The sequence below is a fragment of the Manis pentadactyla genome, chromosome 1 (assembly GCF_030020395.1).
Source record: "Manis pentadactyla isolate mManPen7 chromosome 1, mManPen7.hap1, whole genome shotgun sequence".
NCBI lineage: Eukaryota > Metazoa > Chordata > Mammalia > Pholidota > Manidae > Manis > Manis pentadactyla.
In genome coordinates this window covers 106,035,977-106,060,103 of record NC_080019.1, presented here as the reverse complement: position 1 = coordinate 106,060,103, position 24,127 = coordinate 106,035,977, and the positions used below count along the sequence as shown (strand labels likewise).

General features: G+C 33.8%; 1 protein-coding gene across 2 annotated transcripts in view; it reads right to left on the bottom strand.

Annotated features, from left to right (window-relative positions):
- Positions 1–24,127, bottom strand: part of NAALADL2 (N-acetylated alpha-linked acidic dipeptidase like 2) — a 1,368,824-nt gene that overhangs the window by 1,017,582 nt on the left and 327,115 nt on the right. The window lies entirely within an intron of this gene.

Below are 24,127 nucleotides of genomic sequence, written 5' to 3'. Positions count from 1 at the left end.
GTTTCTAATATGTCTCTTTGTTCTATATTTCTATTCTGTCGGCAGCTACCAGATTATTTGCCAGCACTGATTGCAACCACAAGTTTTTCAATTTCATCAGAGCCAAAACCGCTGTACTTCACTGCCAACACCTTCTTTGCTTATTCACTCAGCTCTACATCAAGAACTCCACAGGAAAACCAAACATGAAATTAGAATAAGTGAATTATTCTAATGGAGCTTAGATAAGGCTGGTAATCTATTTTGGAAGACTGAAAAAACAAAAACAGAAAATAAAAGTTCAAGGTAAAGTAAACCACTAGACATTTATGTAAATATATTACAAAGTCAAGATCTTTTGGTAAATGGGGTGAGACCTGGCAAAACCAGTCATGCTCAGCCCTTCCAGCATATGAAAGCCACAGACACAGCCTGGCCTCCCAAGCAGCACTGTAACAGCAGTGAACAGTGACTGGCAAGAACCTCTCTGAGTTACCATGTAACTTTAGGGCAACGCAGAGTGACGGTACTTGATGGGAAATGAGAAATTACTCAGAACTTGAATGTTAGATCCAGGTGACATGACCAGCAAAAGGAAGTTTTTGTGATTTAAGGTAATTACACTAAAGTTTCAACTGATGTGTTTGATGGGAAAAGGAGTTTGGTGAGGACAACTAGAAAGATCCCACACTACTCAGGAAAATTAGCCTGGCCAACAACTTGACCATGTTTCTCACCAGGAAAGGGAGATGTGAAAAGTCTGATGTCCTATGCTATCAGTTACTGTTAAATAAATTCTTTATGCTTGATTGCTGCCAATTCTAATGTCTATAAGTTGCAACCAATAAAGTGTTCATTTGTGGGTAATTTTCACCAAGCCTTAAACGCACTCCTTCAGAAAATTCAGGCCCTTTTCACTCTCAGGATGGAAATGAACCAAAGGCTGTTGCCTCTACCTAGACCAGTTCAACACCAGGGCAGCTGCCACCCAGGCTGCCTAAGCTATGCACTGTGCCATCCCAGTGAGCGCCATTCACAAGGATAGTTATGTGAAAGGCGCTCCCAGGAGCTGTGCAGTGCACAAAATGCATGGCTATACATGTGCACTCTGCCAAAGAACCACAGAGAGTGGAGTCATTTCAGCTTGCTCAGCCCTTAATATTGTGCTTAATTTCTCATTCCTGCTGGAATGTAAGCTCCTGGAAAGCAGGGATTTCTGTACATATCTTTCCCTGATATGTACCAAGTACCTAGGACAGTACCTGTTCCAAAGCAGACACACATGAGTCAAAAGAGGACTCCAAATCTAGAACAGGTAAGAAGATTTAGTGTTTAAATAATGATAATGGTAGAAGGAAATCATAAAAGGAGCTGTGGGTGTGGCCTAAGGGATATAGAAAGAGCTAAGGCTCCTTGGAGGAGGATGCCCTTCGATGCTGCCTGCAAAAGAAACTAGCAAGTTCATAGTTTTGCTTATTGGCACATAATGGGAACACCAGACACCCTCCTCCATCCCTTACCTCATTTATTTTCTGACTCATACTTCAAGAGTGCCTAAGAGACAAATGGAAGAAAACAATGACCTTCAAGGATTCAGTGAGAGATTAGGTGAAAATCAACAATACCAGTGGTTGTGAGGACACATTAAAATAACGGCTTCAAAATAGCCACCTCAGAATCCCAGGCCTCATGGGGCAATAGCCACATCTAAGGAGTGGATAATAACTAACTTCTGGAAAGCAAAACTGATGCAAGAAGATAACACAGCCCAAACTGAATGCAAACACTGAATAAAAAGACAGCCAAATAGGATACAAAAGAATAGGGTGGTTCAAAAAGGTATTCCCTAAGGAAAACAGAAGTTTTTTTGCTTTCAAGCTACCTGTGAAATAACATTAATGGTATAACAATTTGAGGACAAAATGTCCAAGCCTTTATAAGTGTTGATGGGTATTTATCTGAAATGATCCTAAGGAAGACCCAGCAGTGCAAGTAAGGTTGCTGATCCCCAGGGTCTTATGCATGAGTATCATTCAAACTGGCAACAGAAATTTGCTCGTAGAGTTTGGTGTACAAAACCAGGGGGCTTTCTCTCTCCTCTGATGAATTCTCTCACTGTCATACTGTCGCTTGGGATAGCACATTCATTTTGGACAGGCAGGTGTTGTATGGTGTGAAAACTCAAAAGTGATAGAAAATAATGTAAGTTTTCATGTTATCATTTTCCAACAAGTAGCATTTAACTGAGTAATATAAAAACCTATGTCACCTGTGAAGGTGCCCTAAATCATGTATTCAAAAATAAATAAGGATTCACCCTTAAAAATCTCAACCATAAACAACATTGCTGTCAATTTATGTAGAAAATACACAAATATAACTGGCGTGCACTCCTATCTCACCCATTCAGTTCCCATAATGAAATAGCAAGTTTCTGAAAATTCCAAAACTATAGAAAACTGTTACCTTTTAATATAAGGGCAAGTGTAGGGCGATGAGGACAAGTGAGGGAGAGGGCTGTGATAGGGAGAAAAAATGTGCTATTATTTATTTACTCACTTAAAACCTCAAAAGATAAACCTCAACATATCCTCTTTATGCTGGTAATGAAACTTGTTCTCTAGATAACACTACAAGTCTCTCAGAAATATGTGAATTCTATTTAAATAATCTCCATTTGGTGTAGTATCTAATATATTTAAATGAGTTCCAATGCTTATTTGTGAATAGCCAAGGGGTGTGTATGTGTGTTACAGTCTTAATTAAATAACTTGGTTGGCTTTTATTTTGTCTCTTTTTGTTATTTTCATGCTGTTACAGAAATAGAAAAGAAACAAAACAGATAGGTAGTTTTACATGCATAACTTCCAAGTTGTCTCTAGCAAATTCTGTCCCCTTTGGCTGCACATTGTCTTTCAACATACAAATAAATTCTCCCTGTTTGTCCCTAATTATAATAATCACACTATAAGAAGATTGTCACTTCCACTTCTATTTATTTAATCACTTGTCTTATTTCTCCTCTTCTCCATTTCCCAACCACTGCCAGAGTGCATGTTCTTACTCTCATCTAAACCAAAAGTTCCTGGTGACCAGTTTTATTAATGACCATAGTTGCTATAAACCCATCCTCAGAACTGTCAACCTTGACCTTCTAATATCAATATATGTGTTTGGTTTTCTTTTTATGTCCAGAACTTAGGAAAGGGAACTGTACATATGGTATACAAGAGTTGCCGTAACTAAAACTGTGGAATAAAGCAAAATATCATGAACTGTGATACATATGATCACAATAATTGCTATTTTATAATTCTAGTTAAAATCCAGCAGGTTAGTGAATAATGATGTTTAATCTTAACTTTGATTAAAATAGTAGGCAGCAGAAAGCAGGTGGCCAGTGGACAGACCTGGCTCTGGCAGTAATTACCTCGTGCTCCTGGGGGAACTATAAACTTTTCTGGATTACAAGGAGCAGATTGGATTACATGGTTTTCAGGGTTCCTCTTTCTTTAAAAATTCTATTACTCTATTTTCTCTTTCTAGCCTTAGATTCCTAATTTAAAATCAGGGCAGGAGGTAAGCTGATTAGTTAATTTTAGCCTCATCTATCTCTAAAATCTTATGACTCTTAAGTGATTTGGAGTTTTAGTTTTAATTTTTTTATCTCTCCCTTTCTTTCTTTTTTCTTTTTTTTTTTTAGTTTTCCCACCAGAAAAGGAAAATCAAGAAAAATTGATGTTTAGCCCTTTAAAAAAATCCAATTTCAAATGATTTCATCCTACAATCTCTATTAACTTGATCATTTTTGTAGGTATTTTTCATTTTCTACCCCATTAATACTAGATACATTGAAAATTCACTGAACTTTCTGTGCTGCAGTCACAGAATGAGTTTGTGATAAATGCTACTTCAACATTTTTCTCTCTTAATAATCTGCTTCAGTGCATAGAATCCTAAGATTGCATTACATTAATATTATTTCATATATTCCTCTGAACAGAATTGCAAACTTAAATTCATAGAATATTTTCAAGACACCAATCTATAGAGCAATATAGATTATTGAATATAATGAGATCAATCCAATGTATCAGTAAATTATTCATAATAGAATCAAATATGGGACCTTAAAAATTAGAAATACATTTAGAGACCAAGAAACTGTTTATTGCTTAATTCCTTCTGAAATTGTGGCTATATCTCTTTATTCACCGTCATTATTTGGAATCCCTCTCTAATATTAAGAAGTCTCAAATATTTCACTGTGAATAAAGCATATTTTTTATAATGTATGCTATAATGATACAGCTCATTTTTTAAATGTTATTTTTAAAATTGTTATTTTTTTAAGCTATGACATTAAGATGATATATTTCCACTAATAGCACTGTTATGGCAAATATTAAAGTTACTACTTGGTATCTAATGAACAGCACACATCTATCTGATTTTCTAAATAAGTTTTAGTATGTTAGGGCCTGATGCCACGGAACTGCCTCAGGATGACTCTGAGGCAATGTATGAACACTCTGAAATAGGTCTAGCCACCATATGGCCCCAATTCTGACTTAGAACACTCACTCTGAAATTCAAAAACATTCAGTAAGTTTCCTTCCATACCTTTCTTTCCCTTAATAGCTGAAATTGACCAAGTCCTAGCCCAGTGTAAACGGAAAGATGCTAACTTAATGAAGTCATTGTTTAGTGTCAAGTTCTGGTTTAGATGGTTACATAGTAGAGGAATTCTCTTAAAGATGTTGAGCTCAGGATTTGGCCAAATTTAGAATCTGACTTCTACTACTATTGTGTTATCTTGGGCAAATTAGGTAAACTATAAACTTCAGTCCCCTAATCTGTAAAATGCAGAACAAAGCAGTGTATTTTCAAAGGGTTGCAGAGAGCATGAAAAGGAGAAAATGCATCTGAATTACTTAGTGGATTAGCTAGCAATCAATAAACGGATGAGTTAATGACAGCTATCCGTATGGTTACTATATACTTAATTTGACTTTTTATTTCTTAATAATTACCTTGTAAACCTTCATTTTACAGATAAGGAAGTAAGGTTAAAAGGTTTATGTGTTTTGTTTTGCTTTTCTTTTACATCATAGACAGCAGGGTCATGGAGACTTGACAGAACGTGCAGTCCCACCTTTGGCCACACTTCCTAGCCAGAAACTGGCTTCCTAACCAGAACTACTGAGGCACAGCATAAAAACTCTGGTTCAAGATGTCAATGACCTTCCATGGAAACACCTAGTCCACAGTTACACACGGAGCAATGACATGTGAAAGAAATCCAAAACAAGATGGCTGACACCTATGAATCGTGCAAACAAGAAAATACTCACGTCAAAATGGGTCTGGGCACATCCTTAACCACTAGGAGCCACTAAGAACAAAGAAGGTAGCTTGCACAATTACAAACATTTTGAGAGGCAGCAAAATAGCTAGGGCTCGTCTGAACAATAAAATTCATATGCTACACAAGACCACCCCATACAGATTAGCAGAGGAAGCTGCTTTATCTAATGGATAGAAAACAATACAGAGAATCAGGGAAGATGCAGAAACAAGGAATATGTTCCAAAGAAAATAACAAGATAAAGCTCCAGAAACAGAACTTAATGACATGGAGGTAGTGATTTTATCTAATGAAGGTCTTAAAATAATGATCAAAAAAATGCTCACTGAGGTCAGGAGAATGATACATTAACATAAAATTTTGACAAAGGGAGAAAAAATATAAGAAAGTACAAAACAGAAATAGTAAAGCTGAAGAATATAATAACTGAACTGAAAAATACATGACATTTTCAATAGCAGACTAGAGCAAGCAGCAGAAAGGATCAAAGAACTTGAAAGCAGGGCAATGGAATTCATCAAAGGAGCAAAAAGAATGAAAAAAGTGAGAATGGCTTAAGGGACTTATGGGATACCATAAGGCAGACAAATATTCACATACAGGGATCCCAGAAGGAAAAAAAGAGAAAGGAAGGGGCAGAAAGCTTATTCAAAGAAATGATGTCTGAAAACATTCCTAATTTGGAAGAAGAAACAACATCCAGATTCAGTAATCTTAGAGACTTCCAAAAAAAAAATCCAAAGAGACCCACACTGAAAGACATTATAATTACAGTATCAAACATTAAAGACAAGGAGAAAATATTAAAAGCAGCAAAAGAAAAATAACTTATTTCTAAGGTAAGCCCCATACGACTGTAAGGAAAGTCTGCAGGCCAGAAGAGAGTGACACAACTGCAAAAAGAAAAAAGCCCAAAAATCAAAACCAAAAGCTGCCAGACAAGAATCCTCTATCTAAGAGAGTTGTCCTTCAGAATTCAAAGAGAGATGAGAGTTTTCCAGAAAAACAGAAGCTAAACGAGTTCATCACCACTAAATTTCCTTACAAGAAATGTTAAAGGAACTTCGTCAAGCTGAAATGAAAGAATGCTAATTGATAACAGGAAAACATATTTAAGTCTAAATCTTGCTAGGACAGGTAAATATAATTAAATTCAGAATACTCACATTGTAATGGTGCTGGGTAAATTATTTTTAAATCTAGTATGAAAGCTAAAACACAAAAGCATTAAAATACCTACAACTTCATTTGTTAATGGACATATAAGGTAAAAAGGATGTAAATTGTGATTTCAAAAACATAAAATGTGGGGGTAAGGAAAGTAAAAATGTAGAGCTTTAGTATACATTCAAATGTAACTAGTTATCAGCTTAAAACAGACTGTTATAAATGTGAGATATTTTATGTAACTTCATGGTAACCATGAAGAAAAACCTATAGTAGATAAACAAAAGAGAAAGAGAAAGGAACCTAAGCATATCACTAAAGAAAATCATCAAATCATAAAGGAAGAGCACAAGAAAAGAAGAAAGGAATAGAGGAACTACAGAATAGCCAAAGAACAATTACTAAATGGCAATTGTAAATTAATAGCTATCAATAATTATTTTGAAACCAGACTAAATTCTCCAATCACAAAACACAGAATGGCTAAATGGATTAAAAAACAAACAAAACTATTTTTGCCTACAAAAGACTCACTTCAAATCTACGGATACACACAGACTGAAAGTGAAGAGATGGAAAAAGACATTCCATGCAAATGGAAACTAAAGGAAAGCTGGAGTGGCTATACTCATTATCAAACAAAACGTAATTTAAACCAAAGACTAGAATAAGGATATTATAATGGTGAATAGATCAATATAACAAAGGATATACCCTTCATAAATATTTATGCTACCAATATAGAGCTACTAAATAAATAAAGCAAACATTAACAAAACTGAAGGGAGAAATGGATAGCAATACAGTAACAATAGGGACTTCAATACCCTGCTTTCAACAGAGGACAGATCATCCAGACAGAAAATCAATAAGGAAACCGTGGACCAGATGGAATTAACAAACATTTACAGAACATTCCATCCAAAAGCAGGAGTATATACATTCTTCTCAAGCATACATGAACATTCTCTGTGATAGATTATATATTAGGTCACAAAACAAGTATTAATAAATTAAGAATTAAATCAAATCAAGCATCTTTTCTGACCACAATGACATGAAACTAGAAATTAAGAAGAAAACTATAAAATTCATAAATACATGGAACTTAAACAATATACTACTAAAAAAACCAATGAGTTGGAAAATAAATCAAAAGAGAAATTAAGAAATACCTTGAGACAAATAAAAAATGCAAATAGAACATACCAAAACTAATGCTGTGCAACAAAAGCAGTTCTATGGAAAAAAGTTTACAGCGATAAGCAACTACCTTAAGAATAAAGAAAGATATCAAATTAACATGATTTTACACCTCAAGGAATTACAAAAATTTGAGTAAATGAACCCCATAGTTAGCAGAATGATGAAAATACCAAGTTCACAGCAGCCCTTAATGAAATAGAGACTAAAAAGATGTAGAAAAGATTAATGAAACTTGAAACTAAGAGCTGGTTTTTCTTGGAAATAAGAGGAAAACAGATAAACTTTTAGCTAGATTCATCAAGAAAAAGAAGAAGGCTCAAATAAAAAACATTTGAAATGAAAGAAGAGACATTAAAAATGAAACCACACAACTACAAAGGAGCCTATGAGAATATTATGAGCAATTATACACCAATGAATTAGAAAAACTAGAAGACATAGATTCCTAAGAAACATACAACCTACCAAAACTGAATCATAAAGAAACAGAAAATCTGAATAGACCAATTATTCGTAAGGAGATTGAATCAGTAATCAACAATCTCCCAATAAACAAAAGTCCAGGACAAATGGCTTTACTGGTAAATTATATCGAACATTTAAAGGAATTAATAGAAACCCTTCTCAAATTGTATCAAAAAAATAGAACCAGAAAGAATAGTTTCAAACTCATTTTATGAGGCCAGCACCCTGATACCAAAACCACATAAGAACACTACAAGAAAAGAAAATTACAAGCCAATATTGATGATGAACACAGATGCAAAAATGCTGAACAAAATACAAAAACTGTATTTAACAGCACATTAAAAGGATCATACACCAGGATTAAATGGGATTTATTCCAGGGTGCAAAGATGTTTCAACATTAGCAAGTCAATCAATATGATATACTTCATTAACAAAATGGAAGATAAAAAATCATACGATCATCTCAATAGATGCAGAAAAAAAACATATGACAAAATTCAGCATCATACTTACCAGTAAAAAGCTGAAAGCTTTTCCTCCTGTCTAGGATCAGGAACAAGGCAAGTATTCCCACTCTTGCCACTCTTATTCAACACAGTATTGGGTCCTATTTAGAGCAACTCGAAAAAAAAAAAGAAAAAGGCATCCAAACAAGAAAGGAAGGGAAGAAGTAAAACTGCCTTTATTTGCAGATAACATGATATACTATATTTAGAAACCCTGAAGACTCCACCAAAACAACTATATTATTAGAAATAATAAATGTAGTAAAGTTGCAGGATACAAAATCAATCCAGAGAAATCCTTTGTTGACATACACTAATAACAAACTATCATAAAGAGAAATAAAGATAATAATCACATTTACAATTGAATCAAAAAGAATAAAATACCTAGTAACATATTTAACCAAGATGGTGAAAGACCTGTACACTGAAAACTATAAGACTTTGATGAAAGAAATTGAAGAAGACACAAATAAATGGAAAGATAAAGATATCCCATGCTCATGAATTGAAAGAATTAATATGTTTTAAATACCCATATCCCCAAAGCTACCTATAAATTCAACTAATCCCTATCAAAATTCCAATGGCCATGTATAGAACCACAAAAGACCCTGAAATGCCAAAGCAATCTTGATAAAGAAGACCAAAGTGATAGGCATCATTTGTAAAGTAATCAAAATAGCATGGTATTGGCATAAAAACAGACCCATGGAACAGAATAAAGGCCAGAAATAAACTCATTATATGTGGTCAATTAATTTACAACAAAGGAACTGTGTACATATAACAGGTAAAGTAGAGTCTCTTCAATAAATAGTGTTGGGAAAACTGGATAAGCACATGCAAAAGAATGAACCTGGATCCTCATTTTATACCATACACAAAATTATCTCAGAATTGATCAAATATTTGACCATAAGACCTTAAATCATTAAACTGCTAGATGAAAATATAGGGGGTAAGCACCTTAACATCAACTGGTCTTGCAATGATTTATTTAATTTTAACAACAACAGCAAAGGTAACAAAAGCAAAAAATAAGTAAGTGGGACAACATCAAGCTAAACAGCTTCTACACCAAAAAGGAAACTAACAACAAATGGAAAGGCAACCTACCACATGGGAGAAAATACTGGCAAATCATATTTCTGGTAAGTAACTAATATCCAAAGTAGAGAATTTGTGCAACTAGTAGAAAAAACAACAACAATCCAGTTTTTAAAATGGGAGGAACTGACCTGACATTTTTTCCAAAGAAGACATTCAATTAGCCAACAGGTATGCGAAAAGGTGCTTAATTTCAGTAATCATTAAAGAAAATTTTTTCTTTACCCCAAATTAGTTGTACATCCTGCTAATTGCATCAATAAATGACTAATTGGTAGGTAGCTGTGTGAGCAATTATCCGATTTGCACATGTAAGTGATGTTTATTTCAAGTGTACTTCTCATGCTGGCTCTAGACATTTGGCTTATAAGTTCAGGAAGACAAACTAAACCAAAGCCATATCATACCTTTTTTCCATCCATGAATAAATGGAGCATAATCCATTGATTGTGATATGCTCTCTGATGTAATGTAAAGACCTTAAAATATCTTCAGATTGCACTTTATACGTATTTATAAAAGGAAAAAAAAAGTCATTCAATTAGCCAACAGGCTAATTTCCATGTAAAAATATTTCCAACAGGCTAATGTAATTTCCATGAAATTACAGAAGCTTAAATAATCATTTCAAGATTTAAATGGAAGAAAAATGGCCCTGTATCATGACAATATTACTACAATCACATAGCAACGATCTCCCTCACATTTAAACATTAAGGAAATAAAAAAGGATTCTACTTAATTCCTACCGTATTTAGTAAGGCATTTACTATGGTTTATGGTTGCAATGGTAAGGCATTTATGGTTGCAATAGTGGATTTAAGAATGGTTCCAACTATGTGCTTCTTTTCCTCTTTTCCCAATTTAACACCCTCTCCTTCAGTTAACCACCTCCCACAAGAGAGGGAAAAAAAAAAAGACATGGGGATGTATTATACTGAATTACAATTTCTTCTTTCAAAAACATGTACCAGAAGTTTCTCTTTCTCGGTACCATCACAGAATATTTATTCCCAAATTACTTCCTAATCAGTGTGGGACTTTTAAATGAAAATGATTTTCATGTAACAAAATGGCCTCAAAGTCATTTTAAGTTATTCAAAGGATGTATATGAAGGGGTCCCAAATAAATTAGAAGGTCCATGTATAGAAAGATTATTTCCCCCAGATACATTGTTTTCTTTCATAAAAAAAAGAAAAATTCAATAGGGCTTTAAAATACATGGTACATGTGATTACAAATTTGGAAGGTATAACATTGAACATACAGACTCAAAGATGTGAAGCTTTCTAAAATATGAAACATAATATTTACCTGCAAAGAGCAACACAGAACAGAGAATTCAAATACAATAAGATCCTTTATATTCTGTTAAATAAACTGTAATAAATATTACTATTTGCACAGAATCTAAGTGGAAGATGCTCCTAAAATTTGCTTCTAGACCATTGTAAATAATGCATTGTACCTGTCATCTAGTAAGTTTTAATTTGCTATTTTTCTACTACAGAAATATTAAAATACCTTTTATTCTGCTTTCTTTTAAAACAGGTGTTAACTGGCTTCTAGTCACTATTAAAACTTGCAGGTGTGTTAGTTTTTCCAGCTATCATCAATGTGAAAAATATCAAACAGCTTTAATAAAATAATCCAAAAGCAGTTGTTCCATGACAATTTTCAAATCAGAATAATCAAATTCAATTATTACATAAGGTATATATTGCTAACCACATGGAAATGTATTATGGGATAGCACTATTCACTTGGAACAAACATTTTCTTTAGAAGTACAAGGGATTTAAGACAATATGACATGTGAAAGCAGGTATTAGACTGCAGTATGTGCTACTGTGGAAAGGATTTAGAATCTGAGATTAGAAAAAAATTGTGTTTTAAGGGCCCATGAAGATCTTTTGGGTACTACATGAACTATGCAGGGATCACAGAAACTAAGAGATCACACAGTAGGTTTGGCCAAAAAAGAAACAATTTCTTCTCTCTTTGCCCCCTGATTACTGGACTTGAACAATCACAAAGAGCAAAAACTGGAAATAAATTTTTAAAAAATTTAGACTAAGATAGTTGAATAAAATCCAAATAGATATATATAATTTAACTAGCTATAATAAGGGAAAATTTCTTCTAAAACAGTAATGAATACCCAGGTTCATAATATTGTCAACCTCAAGTTGTAGCCAAAAATCTATTAAGAATGGCTACATTATAAACTTGACCTACACACTTAGACAGCAAGAGCCTGACGGAGGCCATCAGTGCCCACCCACATGTTAAACATGTAACTGTCTTCCTGAAAAGTCCTGTGGCTTGCTCCTAGAGATGTCAAACACAAATGAGTAAATAAATTCTCCTCCACAAATAAATCTAAAAACTAATCAAAGGTTGTACCATACCTGGTGCTCACTTATCTGTATTGCTCACAGTCCCTATCACCGTTCCTCACTGAATGAATAAATGATTTCTCTGTAAGGGAATCCAGCCAATGTATTTGATATTGGCTGACCTGGAAAGTTAGCTATTAGGTTAGAAAGTGCAACTGCTTTTTTATATTTCAGTGCAGAATCACTACTGCAGCCTCTGGATGAGAAGGCTTCTTTGCAAACAAAAAGAGAAATGATTGACACTGTGGTGCCATGCATAGACTTCACTGACATGGAGATCTAAGGGAGACATCAGAATTCAGAATAAGAGGTCCTATGGGTACCAATTTCAGTTCTCCCACTGTTTTCTGCAGCTCTACCCTTCAGAGAATTGGGTTCCCCAAGCATAAAAAGGGAAGAAAATTATTGCCTCCTCTACATACTTTACAGGAGATTGGGAGTTTAAATAAGATACATTTAAAATGTTTCATAGACCGTAAAGCATTAATCAAATAGAAGGTATTATTACTGTATTTCACAGTATAGGAGAAGAAACACATTATTTCTAAAATTCTAAACTTCTACTGAGAGATCTATTATTGATGATAAAAAATTTTACTTTAATTGAAAACTAATCTTTAGTGAGACTCTAAGCCACCAAAATGTTTAATACACACAGTTCCTACCTCTAAGTTTTATACACTCCTATTTTTCAGGAGCTAAGTAAAAACTTTAAGAAGAAAATACCAGCATCTTTGTAATGGCATGTTTACCAATTAATAAGGCAACACACCATTTTCAAACCAATTTGGGCAGGAAATGAGAGTTTTGTCTCTTAAAAAGCAGGGAAGAATTTATACAAGCAAACAAATTTGTATCTGGATCTTTCATGTAAATTGTGAAAAGGATACACAATCTTTTTTCCTATAAAAACAAATACATTTAAAATATCTGAATCATTCCAGATAAACTGGCTGAATACAAATTAACAACATAGCATTGAGTGCAGCCATTATAAACTAATGCAAACAGTAGACTAATCCCAGCTGCTAAATACACAAGTATGGTAGCATAAATGCAAAACATATTTGCTGGTTAATTCTATATTTCTTAACAAACAAATGTTTTCTACTGACAAAAGAAAAAAATATGTGGATGAAACTACTTCCACTATATCTATCATAACTAGAAATAATGTTTGCTGGCATTATTAGTTACACACACATATTTTTCTAAAGCCTGTTATAAATTATAGATATGAGCATTTTATAAATAAAGAAAACAGTCTGGATAAGGCCCAGTAGGAAACAAGCAATTAATCTCCTTGTAAATTGTTGTTTAAAATTCTTTTTTTAAACTAAGTGATGCAGCAGTATGAAAAAATGTCCGCTTTTTCATGATCTAAATGAAAATAAGTTGTTATACCCACTCTAGACAGACGGAATATCCATGCACATTACAGACAACTAAGCCATTCAGCAATCCAGAAACATATCTTAGTCCATCCAGGCTGCTATAACAAAATACCACAAACTGGGTGGCTTATAAACAACAGAAATTACAGTTCTAGAGATGAGGAAATCCAAGATCAAGGTGCTAGCAGGTTAAATGTCTGGTGAGCACCCACTCTGGTTCATAGGCAGCACCTATGTGACCCTGTGTGTCCTCACATGGTGGAAGGGGTGAGCTAACTCTCTGTAGTCTCTTTTTAAGGGCACTAATCCCAATCATGAAGGCTCCACCTTCATGACCTAGTCACCACCCAAAGACCCCACCTCCTAGTACCATTACCTTAGGGGTTAAGATCTCAATGTATGAGTTGTAGAAGGACTTGATCATTTGCTCTGTAGCATCTCCATAGCTTAAGCAGGAACTGGGAGAGCATGAAGCTGTGTTCTTGGACAGACTTCCTTCTGCTACCAAGCAGCTGATTATAACAGGGTAAAAGCCCAAAGGAAAGCCTAAGGCAAAAGTGGGAAAGGGGGAATTTTTATTGTCTAAGCCTGAAGCCCCCCTTTTCCATGTACTATCTCCAGGATGCTACCCTTAAGTGCTCCTGCAAAACATGTACTTCACCCACTTTATCAATGTTTACCCTAGAATATGGCCAATGACTTCTTATTCCAAGAGCGCACATGACAGGGGAGGAAAGAGAAAGATCATTGATCATCTACTATAGCTCTGACTCTACTTCAGTTTTACATGTTGTTATTCCACTAATTACTCTGAAAGTAATTAATAAAGGTGAAAAAAAGTCAATGCAAGGATACAAACATATGACTTCCATTGTCTTTCACTAAATTATACTGGTCTCCTAAGAATAGAAATACGTTACTCCCTGGGGAGGTTTGTGTTTAATGAAGAGACAAAAGAAAAGATTCTAAAACATGCAACACAAGCATTGTGGTTCTCTCTCCTTGAGGACTGAAAGGAGCCAGGAAATGCTCCTTGCTGCTCTGCTGTGAGTTGTTGAGGATCTTAAGGCAAGTGGTTAGCATCCTCAGTGCCAACCTGTCAACCTCTGCTTTCTGCAGCCACAAAGAATAATGGTAGTAACTCTCATGTGCCTTTCCCCGTCCTTGCTAATTTCAATTTCTGGAAAAAAAAGACAGTTAAAATCAATTACTTGACTGGCTGCTCCTGCACTTTGCTAAGAATAGTCCTTTATTGATTCATTGAGTACTGGCATGCCCTCTGGAAGGGGTACTAGAAGGGGTGCTGAGATGCTTAGGTGTTTAAATGAGGTGCTTAGATGCTTAGGCAAGGAGACTTTGGCAAATAAATATGACTTAACATTTTGAAAGTGGAAGTCTATGACATGTGAGATGTTTACCTTCTCCTCTGACTTTCCTACAAAACATTCAGTCTTTGTTGTTCACTAGTGACTTTGGTGCTAGAGAATATTTTGGAGAAACAGAAAGAGATGCTACGGTCTTATTCAAATTGGAGGTACTACTGGGAAACAGAGACGAGAGCTTTTTTGTTCCTGCCTTAGGGTATCAGAAAACATATCAAAGGAACTGCCAGGAATTTTGAAAAATAGTTTTCCAAGTAAGCAAGGTTGAGAAGGGGACTGTAAGAAGAAGGAGGAACACGGGCAAAGGCAAGGAGATATGAGAGGTCAGGGCATGTCTGAGACAAATGCCTCCCTGAGGCTGCACTGGTGCACGTGAGACCCTGCAGTACCAGCTTTATATCCAAACTCACCTCCTTCTCTGCCCTCGCGCACCAGTTCCTCCCTCCATGAGAAGCAGTACTCTGTCTTTTCATGACAGAAGACAGTGTTTGCAGGCTGCATATTTTTTAGCACAAAAGAATAGGATTAATTTAAGTTTCATCTTAATTTTGCTCGGAGGTTTCTCAATTTAACTAAATAACTTGAATGCTTTTTGGCACCACGTTTTTGACAAACTTTCTTAAAAAGCCATTATAAAAATAGTGATTTTGCTGGAGTGTACATAGTAACAATCATTATTCCAGTAGATGGAGCAGAGGTGACATCAGAATAGCTGAATGTTCCCTGGCCCTCAATATACAGCATTAAGTCCAGACACAGCAGAACTGCGAATTGGAAAAAGCACATTTGAGAGCAAAAACTGAACATTACGGAATACTGCTTGCCTAATCACTTAATTTGGACTTAGAACAGTTCACATCCTATTCAAACTGAAGGGGAAAACAACCTCAGGCAAATACCAAAATGATTCCTTAAAGAAACATTTATTTTTTTGAACAAAAAGTTGTAATTTTGATTTTCATTCAAAAGTCTCACTGTGGTGCTTTATGATCATTCTGCATAACACAGACAAGGCTAAAATTCTTAGTAGAGCTTCTAAATGAATGGCTAGCGTGTGTGTTTCTTCCCTCCCAGACAGTTTGTGAATGGTGTGATTGCCTGATACGGAATTATTAAGAAATAGATCAATAAACAGCAGGTTACAGGCTTAAAACCTCTGCCTACACAATGTAGCTACAAACAAAGTTACTGCTTAGAAATTGCAGCAGCTGAGAGTTGGTCATGCAGATTCATGTTTGTGAATTTATTAATATTTAAGGCTATCATAGGAGATCTTGCTTTGAGATTAACACCTATAACTGTGCTTTTTAATCTTTCTTCAAATCCTAGAAGTGGAATTACAGACATTGTAACTATGGAGAAGCAGATATTTCTTTTGGAAATTCTATTATATATCAGTGAAATATCTGATGACATTCCTTAAGAATTATTGAAGTCAAAGATGAAGCATAAGTTTCATAAGGAAATCATTTCTAATAGTCACTGGGCACAGAAAATATATCCCATTCTCTCACGGATCTACCATGTTCCTTACTCTATTAAATTATTTAGCAGTGTGCAGACAGGACTGCTCCAACTGTGTATGTGTTTAGGACACAAACAAAGCAGAAGCAACCCCAATTTTTTTTTTGTGGATGATGTATTCGGTATTTCACAAATATGTATCAAAGTGATTATCTAGAGAAAAGCAAACATTTTTGGATTTTAATTTAACCAGATTTTTGACCTAATGGAAGAGCTCATTAGCCACCCACTCAATCTTAATTCAATGGCTAATGGCATGAATTAATTTAAAATTTAGCTCAATCACAATCCAGCTACATATTTGGAAGAGGCTCTTACCCTTTCTTACTCTCAGTTTCCCAGTGTCAACTGAAGATAATAAAAACTCTCACAAAGAATGGTAGCAAAGACTAAATGATAAAAGCATAAAAAGCATTCTTACCTACTATTATTGATGAGAGTGTCATATATCCCTTAAATGGGACAGGATTAGCAGAAAGATTAAAAAGCACAGTTACAGGTTTTAATCTCAAAGCAAAATCTCCTATGATATGCATATTCTAACCCAACCCATTTTGAAGCACAATGCTAAGTAAATCAAAATTCCGAATGTTAAAAAATATCTCTGTAATATTACATATGTGGAAATACAATGCCTTCATTTTATACTTTGTCATCTTCACTCACACTATTTCCAACCATTTACTTAAGCATAATAAATAATAATTTCTGAATTGGAAACAAAATATTTTCATTATTTGTATAAACTCATAACTTCTACTGTACTGCTGTCTATTCTTCCTGATAGGTATTTTAAAAATTATGTGTATCTTTAAAGAAAATAACAAAAAATCTTCATTTTCCAAATATATACAATATCCCATTATAATCACTACCATGGTAAAAGCATTGTCTGCTTAATACTTTGAGAAAGACACAGTAGTTAGAAAAGGCTTGCATAAATGAAATGGAATGTCATTGTTTCAGTCAACTCAGCATTCCATTCCATAACAAAATACCAAACACTGAATGGCTTAAACAGGAGGAATTTATTCCTCATGGTTTTAGAGATTGGAAGTCTAAGATCAAGGTGCCAACAGGGGCCATGTCTGGTTAGAGGTCTCTGCTTGGGTAGCAGACAACTACATTTTAGCTGTATTTTCACATGGCCTTCCCTTGTGTGGTGTATACAGGTAGAGAGAAGTAAGCTCTCTGGTGTCTCTTCTTATAAGGGCACTCAGTCCCATCATGAGAATCCTACTTTCATGCCCTGCCTAAACCTAACTACCTTCCAAAGACCCCATCTCCAAATGCCACATCAGGAATTAAGGCTTCTGACTTTTTGAGGAACACAATTCAGTCTATAGCATCTTTATGGAACAGACAAAAGATAACCATAGCCAGGAGAGGAGATGTAAACTCTATAAACTTTCAACACACACACCTTTGAATCCTGCCATTTATTCCTTCTTGATGTTCACAATGGCAAGAGGCTGCATAGCTATTCAGCCCCTCAGAGCACTCCAACTTACTATAAGAAGTGTGACCTTAAGATGCAATACCTGCTTCTTATCCTACAAATCAAAAGAATTAAAACAACAAATATAAAATTTTAAAACAAATTTAAAGATTATAAAGTGTGAGTAAATTCAAAGCTCACATGGTCATTTAACCCTCCTCCCTAATTTTAGAATAAAATCCTCATGGAAATGGGCATCAATAACAAAGTACATTTTTCAGCAAATTTTTAGAGATGCATACATACACAAAACACAAGTACACACACACAGAAATGGCAATTATACATTGTAAGTCTGATATGCATGGAAAAAGTCGATATCAGAGTACACGCTATTAAATCTGTAAAGAGGCCTTCCATGATCTGGCTCAGTTTAACATATAAGTAGGATCCCATTAGCACCCCACACTGGAGCAAAATACGCCATGATGGTTTTTGCTTCTATATATAATTATATATTTTGTATGGACTATGTAATTCCCACTCTACCTACAAAACATAGTGCTTAAAAGTTAAACAAATTGCTCAGGGGAGAATTATTATTCTTAAGTATTTTATTGATTAAAAAAAATCAACAAAAATTAAAAATTTACTAAAAGAGTTAAAAAAGGGAATGACAAATTACACTGAAGCAAAAGAAAACAAATTAATAAAGAAAAAAACAGATAAAAAGGAAACTGAAAATATGGTAGAATTAACTAACACGTTTGAAAGCTGATCATTTGAAAGGAAAAAAATCACTTCGAACCTATTTTTTTAAAAAAGGAATAAAGTAGAAAGACACAAAAATGAATGATCAATAACAGAAAAATAACCAGTTAGCATAAATTTAATAGAATCATTATAGACTATGTTGCAAGACACTATGCAAATATATTTGGAAATCCAGAGAAAATAGATAATTTTCTAAGAAAATACGATTTTCCAAAACTGATATCAGAAGAGACAGAAAATCTAAAGACTGATTTACATAAAAGAAATGGAAAAATTTGTCAATAGGTAAATCCAAAAACAGCAGCGCCAGATGGTTTCATGGGAAATTTGTCTAAGTCTTTTAAGATAGAACAATTTCAAAGCTTCTAAAAATCTCTTCCAGGTTACTGGTTAAAAAAGAAAACCCCTGGTCCAACAAAGATTGCATATACACATACAAACCCTCAAGTCAATATCACTTAGGAATATCAAAGCAAAATATTAGATCAACATAAATTTTACATGTGATTATATTGTTATATATTACTTAAAAGAAAAAAAAGGGGTGACCTAGATAAAGGCTGCCAGCAGTTCAGAGAAGTGTTACTGGAAAAGAATACAGGAAGAGTAAAAATACCCTACTGTATCATGGGACAGAAAGAAGCATGCCATTGTCATTTGTATTAAATATGGGTAACATCTAATTACTAGTCCTTTTGTACTTAAATTCTCCATTTATAATCTCAAATTTATTTCTCTTAAAAATTCACAATAATACAGCCTATAAAATTTAAATATCCAATATAAGTTCAAAAATAATTAAAATAAATTTTTATATCAGAGGACAGAATAAAACACAATAAAAATACTCATATTTTGTAGATATTATAGGCTTACTTAGTCCTGTAAATTACTATTGCTACTTTTAACTATACTGATGTTTTGTTTAAAAACAACAATTGTGTAACATAAAAGTAAATAAGAAATAATATATAATTGCAACCATTTTTCACATTTTACTGTTAAAGTAAAAACACACATGCATATAGTATGCTGTGTTATGTTATGTTATGTTGGTTTTTTCAGACTAGTATGGTATGACTGTATCCAGGTTAGCTCTCTAAAAACTGACTATCCTAGTATTTGTATCTGATGCCAAAGAGATTGATATGGGCTTGAAATAAGTATGGGAACTAAAAACATCATTCCACCTTTGTGCTACTTTTTACATGCTCACCTTACAATATCAAGCTATTTGTAGCTATTGTATTCCCACTAAACAGTAAATATCCTGAGGGAAAGTGCTATGGCATGATTACCTTCATTCCTCCAGTACCCAATATAATATCAGGCATATAATAAATAGGCTCACCATAGATATATTTATGAAATTGCCTTTGATGAAAAATTTTAAGAAGTATTTTTTAAAATATTAATATGGTAGAAATATTTTACGTATAAAAGAGTAAGAGAAATAAGAGAATGAGTTTTGCAGCAGTACAAACAACATTTTATTTAAAATGTGGACAGTTAACTTGGAAAAAAAATCAGTTTTAGAAATAGTTCTTTTGGAAAGACAAATATAAAAAGATGTTCAAGGACAAGAAAGTGTAAACACACAAGTATGAAATTCATACCACGTAGGTTAACAAGAGACCATATGTCAAGTTTGTAAGGAAATGTTAGTTTTATTTCAATTACATAAAGAACTGAAGCCAGTTGTGTAAAGATAATTTTCAGCATCAAGTACTAAATGATTGCTGCCTACCTGATTAATATAGTTAAAAACTGATACCTTTATAAGTGCATCAAAAACCATATGCAAAAAGCTTTAAAAATGTTATGAAATTAGACAAGCGATATCTTAACAAATGAATTATCTATATAAAGCTAAACAATAAACTGAAGTTCTTCTCCTTTAAAATATCACTTAGAACTTAATGGCTCACTCTTTATTCCCTGTGTAAATATTGTTCTTTTCTTTTATTTCTTTAGAAAGGAAAGTATTTCAAGTTTGGATTCTGAGAGAAATATAGCATTCTTAAAGAAAACATTAAAAAGTAGTTTAATATCATTTCAGCTTCAAAGACAGATTCTAATGATACAAATATTATCACTTGTACAGAAAAAGAAAAATAAATGGAATTTAAAATTTATTATATTTAAATTATTTTATGGATTTCATATGTTAAATCCGTGATATAGCCTAAACCAAAAATATTTCAATTATTTTATTAAAATTTACTAAAAAAAATAGAATAAAAGTCTCTAACAAAGCAAATCTCATGCTGAGTAGATTACTAGAAAACCATTGTATAGTTGAAATTACACTGAGGGTGTGGTGGGGGTACTTAAAGACAGATTATGAAAAATACCTCAAGATTTTTGCCATCAGTGTTCTTCCCTATCCCTCCCTGTTCGGGACTTGAAATATCAGCAAGACTGTTTATTTAAATCCTTTGGGTTAAAAATGAATAGCTCCTGAGTACTATAAAGGCTGTTTAGGATACTGGGTTTTATTTTTCCATTGATATGGTACAGAATTTAACTGCTCTTTCTTTAAGTCCTGTACCCTAAGGAAAGTCTGCCTCTTAAGAAAACTGAAACAGAGAGTAAATTCTGGGACAAATCACATACATTAAGCAGTTTACTGAGAATCTTTTCAAGAAAACTAAAAATTGTGATAACTGCATCTAGTTTGGTTTACAGAGGCCCAAGAAGGGGTGGCAAACTTCAGGCAGCATAAATTGCCTTTCACAGGCTCCAGCATTCAGCCACTCACTAATACGTGATTTCTAATTACTTACATAGTTTGTCACTGTTCAACACAATCAAATTTAATTGACCAGAAAATTTTGGCTCGATTGTAGTAAGCTATGGCTAAATTTTTACTGTTATTATTCTGGTTTCTTTTTGAACATCTCAACTTGACTGCATCATTACACCTTAAATTAGATTTTGATAATAAGAATATTTTATAAATTTTTTCAAATTGCCATATTCACACAAGAGCTACAGTATTCTTAAATCCGCTGTCATGTCTTTTTAAAAATTTTAATTCCTATCCATTCTTTCTGGGTTATTAAAAACAATGGCAATTTGATTTTAATTAAATACTTCATTTGAAAGCCATGACTAATATGTGTCAAATGCTAAAGGTGAGCTTATGTTAAGTGCATATCAGAGCATCTTTCCTAGCATGAAAGGAATTCAAATCTGCAGTTTCTTAGTTCCAGAACCACTAGAAAGGTGGCAATTAACTACTTCAATTTAGAAGCTTGCATTACTTTATTTTCATGTTGGAAATCAATGAGCTAAGCAGTGGAGTAGACATTTCTATCATTAATTCTGTAAGACTAGAATGATAATAAAGAAATAACTGAGTTTGTTGTCCAAATGTCTAGTTTGTTCATATAGTATATGTGTTACTAAAGGATTGAAGACAAGCATATATGAATTTATTCTTTAAGAGAATAAAGAAAATGCTTAATCAGACTGGTAATTGTTTTACACTATGCCTCTATAAAACAATAATAGGATATAAGCATCATTAGAAACTTCCCTGTATATCTTACAAGTTACGTCTTTTAACATTTTGATCTATATGCTTATTTTTATTTTCCACAATATATGGAGCTTTCACACAATATCATGAATGTTTGAGAAAGAGCTGATACTTTTTTGTTAATGTCAGATGATGTAGGTCAGGAACAGATCTAATCAGTTATGATCAGTTTGAGTGCTAACGTTCCAGTACTTCAGTTTTGACTTGGCCATCAAAGAAATGGACAGAAAACACTTAAAATCATTACAATATGACTGGAATACAAGATCTAATACAAAAACCTCTTAAAACATTATTTCAAGATTATATATCTTAAGGCAGTAACATTTTCTACAGACACTTGGAAAAATTATCTGAAAAATACAACATACCTCACACAATATACTCACTCTCAAAACTGATTATACCTGAAGTAACCTGAATATGTTTATAAATGCAGATGATCATGAAATGAAAAGCTATATAAGTAACAAAAAAAGAAGCCATTGGAAGGGACCAACTAAAGGCATAAAAATCCTAGTTTCCTTCCAATCCTCCCTTTATCGCTGGGATAACACATGTGCGTTCTACAGTCATGGATTCCATTTTTTTGTAGACATAAATTCCGTTTAAGTTGAGCCACACAGAACAGATAAGATCCCCCAGAGTATATAAACTTGGCCCACTCCCATTTTCCTCTAGGCTTGCTGCCCAATTGCCATTAGCAATGGTACATCCGATATAATGTACTTAATTCCTCAGCTAAAATATAGGTTTAAAAGGCAGTAAAAGGTGATAAAAAGAAATCAATATATGCCATTGTTGAAAGAAGGATTTTTTTAAAAAAGAGCAAAAACTGACGGAGCTAGAAAAAATGATAGAAAACACACTTAGACTAGAACTTTCATTTTTCCACATAAAACAAGATTTGTTTTAAAATACTAAACTGAATCAAAAGAGCACTTTTTAAAAAATCATGAAACTAGTTGCAACCAAGTGGCATGATTCTCCTTTAGCTGTTTATACAATTTTTAGTGAAAATATCCATTAAGAAAGAGGTTGCTAACCAGTAATTCAAAAGATAAGTTTTATTCTTGAAGTGTAGTACTAGATTCAAAGTTCTCATTCCAGGATAATTAGTGAAAGAAAAAAAGAAAAAGAAAACAAAACAAAAACCTTAAGAAAAAAATATTCAACTGATGTCTCATCTAAGTAATTTATGTTCAAAAACATCACTTTTTCCCCCAATTCTAACATACAATTCAAAGGGAAATTCAACCCCAAAATTATCTATTGTTATTTTTACTTAAAAGTAATTACTTAAAAAGAAACACATACAGAGCTCAACAGATGCTAAGCAAATTGTTCATGCTTTACGTAGTGACATCATTTTACAACCATATATTGAGTTGGAAATGACCTTAGTATTTATTCAATCAATGGCCAAATTCTATCCTCCTCCTGCTTCTCCCTCCCTCATCCAACACTATTTCCTTCTTTGACCAGCTTTCAAATGTGTGGATCTGAGTAGCCTTAGAAGGGGCACACTGTTTTCCCCCACAGGCTCACCATTCCCTTCTGTCTCACATCCAGCCTTTTCATATGTTTGTATTACATGAATAACTTGCAAGGCACATGAATTTGTCCCACTTTCCTGATTTAATCTAACCCCTTTAATTCAGTACTAAGGGAATACTCAGAAGGTTAAAGGATTCATCTAAGTTCTTAAAGTACGTTTGTGGCTATGCTGGGTCTGCTCAGAATTTCTAGCTCTTAGTTCTATACTGTCTTCTGGGTCTTTGCATCATCCATGCCATGTAAAGTTTTATGCATAGAAAACTTGAACCAGCATTTGAATACTGAGTGCAGTTATACTCTACATTAC